Below are 12,783 nucleotides of genomic sequence, written 5' to 3'. Positions count from 1 at the left end.
ATCATGCATAATGACACCAACCTAACTCACAACTGTTTTCATTCTGATACCATTAGTTTCCTCCAGTACACATTTTTTTTCAAAGTTGCAATCCTAGTGTAAAAATAAATTTATTTTCTACTCCCTACCCTCCATTTACAGTAAGAACTGCCCATTACAAACTAGATTTATTCCTTGGCCAACGTCAGAGCAATTTATGCTTACAGTTGTAAAACACAGGTTTGGCAACAATATTCTAGAAGACCACAAGATGGTGATATTGCTCAAAAACAAATGCACCTTTTAAAAATATATAATTAAATACATTATACAAAAAAAACCCAAACAAACCAGTTTTCCTTCCTTGTAAGTAAGGGTGGTCAAAAAATGTTTGTATTTTACTAGGAAACATTAGTGAGGAGAAAAATACTTTCATCAAATTTAGCAGCAACTATTCTAATTTTCAAGCTAAACAGTTATGGTGTCTAAAAACAAAACAAAAACTTAGGCACTACTATTGTCTTTGATCACACTTACCTTTCCTTCTCTGCTTGCTCCATTCCCTTCTTCCTCAGGTCATAATAGAGAAATGAAATACATTTTTACTTGTCATGCACTGAACTCTATTTTTTGTAATTATTGTTAATTTAGGAAGATAATTCCTATTTCTGTTTCAAAAAGTAAATTTACTTACATTGACAGTGGAGAAGAATGCCAAATAGTATCAGCAATGAGAATCAGATCATTTCTTACTAATAACTTCCTGCATTTCTTATAATATGCAATGTTATGTTAATAATGGCAAAATACCAAAACTTTTCAAGCAAATATTGTTGCATTTGGTAATTTTCCCCATGCCTTAGTGATTATCAGTAGACACAGGTTTCCCATATCTGTGCTGCATGTCAATTGAGAAACAAGATTCAAATAACACTAAGCATCTTAAAACTTGGGTTCCAAACTTACAGAATCAACTAAATATATAAAAAGCACTCCCTGGCTTTTTGTAAATACTCTCTGGCCAGAATAGACAACAGAGCATACCTATCTGAGACCACCTGCACTTAAATTGGTGTGTAAGTGATGCAGAAACACAGTCAGTCTTAAACCTGGAATCTGAATCAGGTCTCTGACTCCAAAAATAGTAAGAAAAATACTGATCACTTATTGGGCTCCTATTATTTGTCGGTCACCATATAAAAGAAATCTCTAATGTTAATAATTACTCTTCAGAGTCTTGATTGTTCCTACTAACAAATGAGGAAAATTAGGTTTCAGGAACTGAAAGTGCCCAGGGCCACAAAACTAGTGAGTCAGGATTTTGAACCCAGAATTGTTGGGCTCAAAGCCAATGCTCTTTTCACCACATCTGCACTGCAAAAACAGAAAATAAAACAAGAAATGCTGAGCTAAACCCATGCCTTGAAATGAGCACTTTCCACATCAATCAGATGTTACTATTCATTTATTTTTTTCACTTAAACATTCAGAGTAGGGTGATTTTGAGAGGCTTTTAAGCTAGTCATTGAAAATGCTTTGTCTTATGGTTGAAAGAGAAAGAATAAGTAATCTTTAAAATGACAATGTGTAATAGTATAAACACATTAAGAGTGAAGAAGAGGTAAGCTGTAAGGACTTTTTAAGAAATCATTTCCGTGTGTTCTGGGTAAAACATCCAGGCCAACGTAACATTCTTACTTTGCAAAGATCAAACTTCATAAAGTTATAGTATTACAATCTCATATTTCAAAATGACACAAACATTTCCATAAATAATTGGTCATTTGTTTCAAAGTGTGGTATTTTAATAATATTAGTCTTGCTTACCAGGCTTTTTTTCCTTCAAATCCAAAAATTTTTAATATTTTGGTATTCAAATACCCAGCACTTGCTCCATCTCATGAAGCAGCAGAAAGCAGAGTCATGAAAGCCTAGAGCTGAGGCTGAGAGGTGAGACCCTTTTTCAGGGACAAAAGCCTCTAGATGTCAGGCCTGCTGGCAAGGCTAGTTGTCCTCTGCACTGCATTGGTCACAAGGGTAGCATGACGTTCAGTCCAAAACACTTCCTGAGTATTTCCGAATACATTAAGGATTCTAATTTGCCCACATTTAAGCAGCCCTGGAGATCTGTGAACTCTCCAATTCCAAAGTGCCAATTTCTAGTTTGAAAACCATGTTGGGGTAATATGATATGGAGGACAGCTTTCAGAGTCAGAGGACCTAGGTCCAAGCCTCGACACTACTTTCTGTGTACATGCCGCTCTGTTTCTTATTTGTAAAATGAGGATCCTAATATGAAGGGGGGAACTAGCACTGCATCTAGCATCTGAACCAGTGCTAATTTCAGGCTCTAGCACCACAGCCACCCTTGCTGTGCCACCCAGCAGAGCCACCTACTGTACTTCCATAACAATACAGACAACATCAGTCACAAGCCCTGCTATAAACCTTTCATCTGCAGCAGGATTAGACTGAAATTACATTCAGGCAGCTGAGAGAAATACAGTAATGCTAAAGTTTTTGTTATAAATGTACAATTTCAAGATATTTCAAAGTTTATTCAAGTAACAGACACATAGTGTTAATTTACTATTTAAAAACACTCTTCCCGAGAAATTTTAAAGCACACTGCCAAGTATACTTTCATCAGATATCTGCACTCTTAGAGGCAAATTTATAATTCAAAACACAGAAACTTCCGTGAGATAATCAATTAAATAGTTAAAATTTTGCTCCTTGAATAATGTGTTTCTTCTCATGCTTAAAATACAGGAACACAATCCTTTATCCATAAATCCAAGACCCCAAAAGCTCTAAAAACTTAAAGTTCCTTCATAACTCATTGGGTGGCAAAATCTGACCAGGCATGTGGCTATTTTGTGTCCTTATTTACCCACACTTAACAAACGTTTGCCAAAGAAAATACAGGATGCTGCCCTAGACTTTATCAGAGCTTTATGTAACATAGTATATGGAGTGTATTACCTTTCTCATATTAAGAAATAGTAATTTTGAAACATGTCTGACATCAATGAAAAGCTAACATGAACCTATCTTAGTGAATATTTTGAATACTAAGTGCCAGGTTTAAGCCACACAATAGATCTGTGAATTTATTATTACTACTACTTTACATATGAATACTGTTTACATATGCTAAAACTCGGGCTTAATCTAAAGTGAACATAACCAAGCTCACTCAGCCAAAAATGAGTGCCAGAACTCAAATCTAGGTTTGTTTTACTTTAAGGACTGAGCTCTTTTAACAGCCACACTTAAAAAAATTAATTACAAAAAAAAAAGTTTTAAAAAAGTTAAAATCACCAAAACTTGTACCCTAGGAAAAGGATACAATGTATACTTTCCTCCTGGGTCTTCGCATTTAAACAGTCACACCATATTTCACAGCTCACAGGACAAAAAGAGATGAGTTTATTGTTTTTCTCCCCAAACTACTGGCCACAAAGTCAGTGAAAACACACAAAACAATAGGCTCCTCAAACAAATGTCAACTAATCCCTTCCATGCAAATTTAGACAGAATCACAGGTTTGGCTTTTTTTTTTTTTACCACAAAATGTAACTAACATGATAAAAATATGGCTGATACAAACATAGGTTAAGTTTTTCCAGTAACAGCCCCAAATGAAAGATCTGCTGTTCCAATGACAGCCATGGTCACAGAACTGAAAAGTGTTTAAGTGACATAGACAGACTGTCACCACTACTACCCTAAGCAAAACTCAGAGAAAATAAGTTTCAAGTTTTGGGGGTTTTTTTCATTAATCAATTTAAAATTTAAACTGTTTCTCATGATTTTCTTCCCAAATCAGTGCCATCCACTAAGCAATTGCTTTCCCCACAACAGACAGACCAAGGCATCCTACCTGCTTCTATCCTAAAACCAAATTCTAAGACACACTTCACTCACAGAATCTATTTTTGAGTAGCTTATCTGAGCAAAGTGAAAAGCACATTACCTGATAACTAATCACAATGTCTAGCTTAACTGTTTCCATAGGCATTAAAACAAAAAATGTCTTCATTCAAAAGACTTTCTTCTTTTGGAGAAGTATGGGGAAATTGTTTGGACAAGCGAACCTGAGGGATGCTTCCTGCTGAATCACTTCTCTTACCTGTTCCTTACTGAAATCACCATGTATCAGGTTCTGGGGTTACCTCAGAAAAGTTCTGGGCAATTACTTTAAGCCTCTTCAAACATCTGAAAGGTTCAGATGTTAAGCTTTCTTTGTATTTACATCACACAGTGTGCTTCATGAGCTGTAGCTTAGAAAGTGTTCTCAAGGAACACCGGAACTCCAAAATACAGGTTCAATTTCTACCAGCACTTCTCAAACTAACATCTGAGTTATCTGTTAAACATGAAATACTTAAACCCTACAATCAGGGACCATACCATAGATCTCGAATGGATACTCAACAATCCACATGGTTAACAAGTATCCTAGATGACTGTGATGATGGTGTTAACAGTATCTCCTTCCCAGACTGCACAGCCAAACCCTCACCAGCTCAGCCATACTGGGTCTCTTTCTCAGATTCATTTTAGCAAGTTACTTTTTATGTTAGGTGAGATTTGATATACAGCTCTGCTCATGCCAAAATAACTGTCTTTGAGAAATGAGTGGCTCCCAGAAAACTGGACTTATTTAATTTTTCAACTTAATAAGGAATTATGGGCAATAAAAATGGTTTAAGGGCTGCTTATGTCCCATGAACTTACTTTCTGCTTTACAAACATTATCTCAATTAACTGTTACAAAAATCCAGCATGAAAGACATTCTTTACATTTGACAGAAGATAAAACTGAGGCAACACGATGAGGCAGTACTGACATTGTTCTACCTGACTTTAAAGCTACAATTTTTATCCCAAATGACAGCCTACCTTCAGTTCTTCAACTGTTAAGTGTAGAGTCATTTAGTTTATTTACTTTTAAAATAAAGTGTGTCCTAATTTAAGTTCATTTAACTAATCCTTCTGCCCCACACTAACTAAACACATGCAAGTGTAGGATATCTTGGCATGTGGGGGATGCTACATGGCCAGAGTATCCATCTTAAGTCAGGATTCAACAGTTTGCTTTCTCCCATGTTATTTAATCAAAATTATGGGTATACTAAACAGCTATAATAAGAACTTCTCTTTCTTAAAGAGCTGTCATACCTAGAATTCTGTCAATGCTAGTACATTTTTAAACTATCCAAATAATTTAAAGCAGAGAGGAGAGCCATTGAGAAACACCATAACGTAATTCTACCTGTCCTCTTCTTTGTGCCCTAGCCCTTCCTATCTACCCGATCATGTTTCTCAGTACAGTCAAGCACCAAACTCCTCCCTACAACAGCCAATGAACTATTTTCAGAAATCTGCAGATTTGCACTAGGATGCAGAAGCCCATTTTTGAGTGTACACGAAATGCTTCAAAAGTGCTCCAAAGCCACACCTAGATTCTTTAAATGAAATATGTTGATTCATTATTCCACTCAGAAGCTATAATACAATAACAAACATTCATTTCCTTCATTCCAGTTAGCCTTAACACTACTTAGATAACCCAAACTTAAAAAAAAAAGGCTACTAAAATAAAATGATAGTGACATAAAGATAAGAGATAAACATAAAGTGAGAAAAACCTAGCTTCCAGTCTTGAAATCTACCTGTTCCTGGATGAGATGAGCATTACCTTATTCCTTGTTTCCTTACGGAGGCCCAGATACAAAGTACTAAAAGTACTAGGTAGTTTAAGTGTCAGCTCCCAAGAGTTTTCCAGAAGCCCCATTTATGTAATAAATGGGTCCAGTATAATCCTAGGATTCACATTCTTGTCTGGTTCCTCTCCCTTGAATCTGGGATGACCCATGACTTGCTGTAACCAACCGAATATGGCAGAAATGATGTTACGCTGGTTCCAAAGACTATGGCTTAAGGAAACCTGGTTGCTACTGCTTTTTAACTCCTGTGGGCCCTGAGCAACCATGTGAGGCCAGCAATCCTTCTGGAAGGGCCATCTGGCAAGCAAGGGGCCCTGAGACAACAAGACTATATGGTACAAGAGGAAGAAGAAAAAAAGACGGGAAGCGAGAAAGACAGAGAGACCAGTACCCAGGGGAACTGCCAGCTGAATGTGGCCAGTTGAGTTACCACCAGCAAAACCAGCAGAAATGTTCAAGTGAGACCAGCCTGGCAACCTGAGAAAGCAAAACCATGATCGAAAAAAAAAAGGCTGTCTTAAGTCACTTGGTTTTAGGGTTGTTTGTTACATAGCAATAAATAACCAAAATAATGCTTACCTGGTTCCTTCTGTTTTTGCATAATTTGCTCAAACCCCAGAGAAAAGGAGTGTAGTTACAAGCATACCTCGCTTTACTGCACCTTATAGGTGCTGGGTTTTTTTTTTTTAAACTATTGGAAGATAAGAACCTCCACCAGCAAAAAGATGAAACCTCACTTTATTGTGGTGTCTGGAACCAAACCCACAATATCCCCAAACTGTACCTATAACTATAATTCCAAATACTCACACAATCCCAGAAGGAAATTTCATTTACTTCTCTTCCCACCCCACCCCACCCCACCTTACCCCATCCTCCAATCCAGACTGAGATTACAAAAGAAATAAGTAAATGATTGGCCTAATACCACCACCTGCTCTCCATACACCCAATTCATCCCTCAGCCTCACCAGCATTCTATCACATGGAAAGAAGAAGAGTCCACACAGACAGTCCAATGAAAACCTAAGACTCAAGAATCACAAATTGTTAACTGGAACGAACCTCCTAGGATCATCCAGTCCTCACTGACAAGGCCACATAAAGGCAGCAACTATACCCAATGATGATAAATCAGTTGCATACGTCATACGAGAAAGAAATCAACTCCTGATTCCACTTTACACACTTGCTAATTGAAATACTTGGGGCAAATCATTTAACCTCTTGGGCTAGTTTGCTCTATAACATAATAGCAAATAACATGTTAGTCAAAATTCACTGTAAACAACAACACAAATGTAAGGAGATAGTGGCCTTACGTGTAAATATAGTATGTCTCCACAGTAAGGGTTCTAAGCAGTAAATAGAAGAATTTCAGAGTTCTAGTATTTTAAAAGCCCCAACTAATTCTGAGAGCTGCTTCCAGGCCAACCCACTGGCCCAGGGGTTCCCTGAGTAAGATTAAGGTGGTCTACAGACTCTCTAAAACAGGGTGTCAAACTCAGTTTCACTGGGGGTGGGGGGCATATCAGCCTCGAAAAAGGGCCGAATGTAATTTTAGGACTGTATAAATGTAACTACTCCTTAACTAGGGGCAAGGAGCTGGTGCTGCCACCAGGTAGAAACAAGGTGGAGGGCCGGATTCGGCCCTCAGGCCTTGTGTTTGCCACCTGTTCTCTAAAATTCTAAGCAGAAGGCACAGGTGCATAAAGAAATTTTCCAGGCCAGGTTTCTTTAATTCCACCAAAGATTGAGAACTCCTGCTACAAAGTAACACATGCCAAATATAAAGCTTCTGTGAATGTTCTCAATACCGTACCACCATTCTCCCAAATAACCTGAATCAGAACCTTATTTTCCCACTCATCATCAATTCTGTCTAATCTACTTCCTTCCTTCTTTCCATTCCTATAATTACCAACACGGCTCAGCCCCTCGCTACCTATGATCGCAGCAATCACAAGGTGTTCTCTATCTCCAAGTCTTCTCTACTTCAATCCACACTGCAACAGCTGCCAGACTAACCCTCTGAAAACAGCTTTACATTACATTCCCAACTCGAAGTCATCTGTAAAACTCCCACTGTCTACCAAATCCAAGGTTCATCTGCCTGCATTAAAAGCAAACATAAATTGGTCCAATTTTTACTTCAAGCTTTATCACCCTTGCTACTGGTACGAATACCTTATGTTCCATCCAAAGATAATTATTTCCATCTCTTCAGATGTATGAACTCTGTGCTCTTAGTCCCCTCTCTCTGCTTGGATTACCTTTCCCTGCCTGTCAAGATTCTCAGTCATCCTTAAAGATTTCACAAGCCAGGACACCCCACCTTCCCAAATGAGATGTAGGCTTTTCCCTTTTTAAATTTGAATTCTGCAGGTACCTTCACTATTTATTAAAAGACAAATGAGCCCTGGCCAGGTGGCTCAGCTGGTTGGAGCACAGTGCGGTGCACCAAAAGGTTGAGAGTTCAATCCCCAGTCAGGGCACACACAGATGGGTTTCATCCATGGCTGGGGCGCGTATGGGAGAAAACCAAACATTTCTCTCTCTCTCTTTCTCCCCCTTTCTCTCTTTAAAAAACAGCCTATATCCTCAGGTGAGGATTAAAAAGAAAGACAAATGAGGCATGTAGGTATAGTTCTACCCACCTAACTAGTCCTTGAAGGCAGAAACCATCATCATGCTCACCTTTATATTCCCCAAATACCTTGCACAGTCATGCAGTAAATGCTTAATAACTGTGCAAAGTAGTAAAAGAAATTTCAGATTTCGTGGGGTGAACAGATTATTCTCTCTTTGAAGACAGAGACTTTACCTGTGACATCCTCTATCACACCAGGCTTCCAAAACATAGCCCTTACTTTCTGCTTTACAAAGTCCAGGAAGAACTATTTGAATATGTCAATAAGCTACATCTGAAAGAACTATTCCATTTAGTTCATTCACACTTCGCAATCTGAGTGGCTCCCAATACTTGGCCACAAAGCATTCAATTTTAAAAAATATTAACTGCTTATGAAAAGTGATCATTTCCATAATAGCTAATTTACTACTTTATGACTAAAAACTAATCACATACATAAAAGAATGCCTTTTTCAAAGGATGCATTTTGCTTGTATAATACAGAGACTCAGTGCCACAGATAAGGTTGACTTATAGTAAGTGGGAATTCTTGTGAAAACCTGCATACAACTGCTCACCAGGTGTTTCAGGTAAAAACACCAAAGGGGGAGAGAGAACTTTGGACATCATTCTCTTCCACCACTATTACCAATAGCATTTTAAAGCACTAACTCAAATCCTTTTGAATATTAGGCTGCACACACACAAAAATATATAAAACTTATCCAACAGAAAATGAAAGCCACGCCAAGCGCCTGGAAGAGTAAAAATGTCAACAGGCAGTGGTCGTGTCTGGTCATCACGGGAGCCAAGGCAGATTCACTCCCAGCCGACGGGGTAAAGGACGGACCTAGCACAGGATGATCCCTCAAAAGTGGCAAAGCGATGAGCCAACTACAAAATTAACATCTTGTAAAGGTCGGCAGGAGGAGGTCCCAGTGGCTAGCAAAAACTGCAAGGTCACTGGGACCTGGCGGGTCACCGGAGTGGAGGTGAGGTGCGCTGGGGCTGCAGCCAGTAGGACTGGGTGACTTCGGCGGAGAACGGGGTCTGGGACGCGCTGCGGAAAGCCAGGCGCGGGCAGGAAGTGCACCCGGTGTCTCAGGGTGGCAGGGGGACAAGGTGAGAAGCGGGGCGGCCGGGCAGCAGAGTTACCGGGACACTTCGCTCCGGCCTGTGCCAGGGCCACCCGGCAGCCCTGCGACCCCGCCCCGCAGAGGTCCGCCCCGGCCCAGCGTTCCGCCTCAGAGTCCCCACCTGCCCCCTGCCCAGTCCGCGCCCCGCCGTCCTCACCAGCTCCCGAGCTCGCAGCAGCACGTCCCCGCGGCGGCGGCGCCTTAGCCCTCGGCGACCAGGACCGCCATCTCGCTGCAGGCGGGGCCACACGTCCAGGCAGCCCGCAGCCACTCGGAAGCTCTTTCGCCACCCGGCCCTCCCCCCCCACCCGCCCCACCGCGACCACCCCCGCCGACCCGCACTCCCCCCCCCAAAAGCACGCCACCCAGCTCACAGATCCCGACCCGACACGCTTCCCCGAGCATGCGCAGTCAAGTCACCGGCGACGCCGCTGGGAAAGTCTCCTCCACCGGGTCTTCCGGGCATTCGGGGATGTGCACAGCCAGCCAATAGGAGAGGAGGGCGGAGCCCTGAGCCATTGTGGGCGTGGCCTGGATCTCTAGGCGGGGCTAGAGCCGCGGTGGGGCGGAGACTGGAGAGAGGCTCCCTTGGGTTGGAGCGGCATGCGGCCGCCTTGACTAGCGGCTGCGGCGGTCCTTTGGGCCGCTTTACAGCAAAGGTGGATTCTAAAATGGTATCTCTTGACCAAGGTGGACGCTGCAGAGCACATTGCAAGAGTAAATAAATGCCATCAGCGGAGGACTACCACCCCTTACTGGCCCCGCTTGAGTACAATGACAAAACACTGAGCAAATACATGGGTCAGTCTCATGCAGTACAGCCCGTCATACCCATTTGTACAAAACACAGGTGCTGTTCCTTCTGTGTGGCTTTCAGAAGAAAGACTACTTTGCAAATACAGTCCGTGGTGACCGCATTACTCACCAGATGACCTTGTCAGCAAAAGGTTGCTGCCACCCAACCAACCAACAGGAGACCCCTTACAGAGTGTGGTAAAAGGAGAGACTACTCAAGAGAACAGTTTGGCAACTGAGGAGACACAAGCTCTGCAGGAAACCAAACACGTGCTCATTTAGAGTAAAGGGAGGCCCCTTACATAGAGGAAGTTTCCATTCTGGTCCTTGATTGATCCATTTCTATGCAAATGAGGAATTCAAATCTCCACAGTTTGATTGGTCCAAATTACAGTCTTGATTGGTCAGATTCATGTGTTCTGATTGGTCATTAAAGAGCCACTCTGATTGGTTAGAAAGATGCCTATGAGGATGCAGCTGTGCAGCTCTGATTAGACAGGGAAGGTCTGAACCCATATGGTTGAAATACAGTACCAGGAGGTTTTTCATAAGGGTGTGCTGAGATGGGTGGGGCCCAGTACAGGAAGCTGGCAGCCTAGTCTGCAGCTGTTTCCTTATGTGCTGTAGGTATGAATTTGACCCTGATTAACCATGAAGAATCCTTCTTAAGATCCACACCCTGGGCTTCTGCTTTAGAGGCATAATAAAGACCATCAAGCATGGATTTCTCCAATTTTTGCCCACGTGCCTCATCCAAAACTGGCAAATTACTTGCATCCATACCCAAGCTGACTAGTGTTCCTTCTGTCTCCATCCTGGGTAGCCCTGCTCCTCCTCAAAGTGACCCTCCTCACTGTCTACTCTCTCCTGTGGCATATCTACTCTATCCTTGGCATATCTTTAACCCCACCTTTTCCATTGGTGAAACTCCTCAGCAAATTGGCTGTTTACGTCTTTTCTGTCTAAAATTTTACCTTGACTTTAACACCTCTTTCTAGTTCTCTCTCTTCTTGCATCATAATTAAGCTTGTAAAAGAATCATGTACCAAGAATAGTATTACACTCTGTATTTGTAGCATTCATCATCTCTTGATTGAATGAATGCACATTCTCTTCTCTCCATTGCATCCTCTGACATCATCCCTGGATGCAAGGCACACCATATTTCCAATGATTATTATAAAATATGCATCTGAGCATGTCACTCCTCTGCTTAAAATCTTTAATTGTCCTTCAGAACATTCAAGACAAAGATTAACATGATGTTCAAGGCCACTATGTTCAAACGTCCAGTCACCCTTTATGAAAATGTTTCAGAGTCCTCTGAATGTGCTCACTGATTTCCACTTTACCAAGCACAGTTTCGTCTAACATCTCCCTCACTTTTCTTCACCTGTCCAGTCCCATTAAAAATAAGTTCAAAAACATGCTTACAAGTACCTCTCAGACATTAAATGCACATGTCTAGCAGAGGTCTCTGTATACAGACAGGTTTCCTTCTGCTCCCTGCTCTATTCACCCTCACTCAGAGCAATCTCAAGTTCTGTTTCCCCACTTTGTTCAGTTCCATTCAGAAGCTCCTAGTACTCACCTAGGCTCCTCAAGAAATCAAGAGAAGACTATCAGTCATTAATAGGAAACAACTCAACAGCACATAACACATAAAAGTATGACGAGCCCAAGGTTCTGTGCATAGTGTGACAATTGGACAAGTCAATCCTGCTGCCTCCTACAAGCTATGATAGTTGGACAAATTCACCTGAGTATGCCTTGCCCAGAAAACTCCTCTATTGCTACCATATAATGTGGTACTAAAAAGTAAATGAGTTACTACAAATAAAATACTACAAATAAAATAGCCTAAGTTAACAACTAAAACTGAACCAGGCTTTTATTTTTACATATTTGTTTGGTTTCAAATAAATCCAATTATAAATAAATGCCTTTTATAAATCATTTTCCATGTCCTTACTGTCATAGTTTAAAAAATAATCAAAGATATGAATAATTTTAGCCCTTATGAAACATTGGCAAATTGGCTCCCAGAAAAAACCTAGGTTTGATGTCACATTGGTTGGGATCAAAATGCAGCTCTGCCACAGAGGGCCACGTTGAGACTTTTGTGGGTCCTAGATACTTTTACCTTTGTGGGCCTCTTCTTCCAATAAATAATATTAAAAATTATATTTATAACTGTATTGATATAAAGATGAACATATTATATTATACATTATAACATTTTCTTCAGCCTTAACATTACTGGTAATTTGTTTTCCTTCTCATTTTAAAAGAAATTAAAACATTTTTATAGGACCCAAAAGTATGGTAGTGATGATTTGAAACAACTTCTGATGAAAGTGAAAGAAGGAAGTGCCGAAGCAAAATTGCATTTGAACATCAAGAAGACAGGAATCATGACTACAGAAGAAATATACTTTTACATAAACAAAGAAGACAAACTGTTAAGCGTTTGCTGACCTTGGATTAGTCATCAGTTCAAATGGAG

The 12,783-nt window shown here is 40.7% G+C and overlaps 1 protein-coding gene across 6 annotated transcripts in view; it reads right to left on the bottom strand.

Moving 5' to 3' along the window:
* Positions 1-9,954, bottom strand: part of WWP1 (WW domain containing E3 ubiquitin protein ligase 1) — a 108,750-nt gene extending 98,796 nt beyond the window's left edge. For 5 of the 6 annotated variants that reach the window (XM_053929920.1, XM_053929921.1, XM_053929922.1 and 2 more), the window contains exon 1: positions 9,640-9,778. The gene's annotated coding sequence lies outside the window, so the exon portion shown is untranslated. Of the gene's footprint in view, positions 1-9,639; positions 9,779-9,866 lie in introns of those variants that run through there. The other variant, XM_045186130.2, reaches the window with a different exon arrangement.
* Between the last annotated feature and the right edge of the window lie 2,829 nt (positions 9,955-12,783).

Source organism: Desmodus rotundus, chromosome 8, assembly GCF_022682495.2.
Source record: "Desmodus rotundus isolate HL8 chromosome 8, HLdesRot8A.1, whole genome shotgun sequence".
Lineage (NCBI taxonomy): Eukaryota > Metazoa > Chordata > Mammalia > Chiroptera > Phyllostomidae > Desmodus > Desmodus rotundus.
Note: the sequence above shows the minus strand (reverse complement) of the source record. Positions and strands in the feature narration are given on the sequence as shown.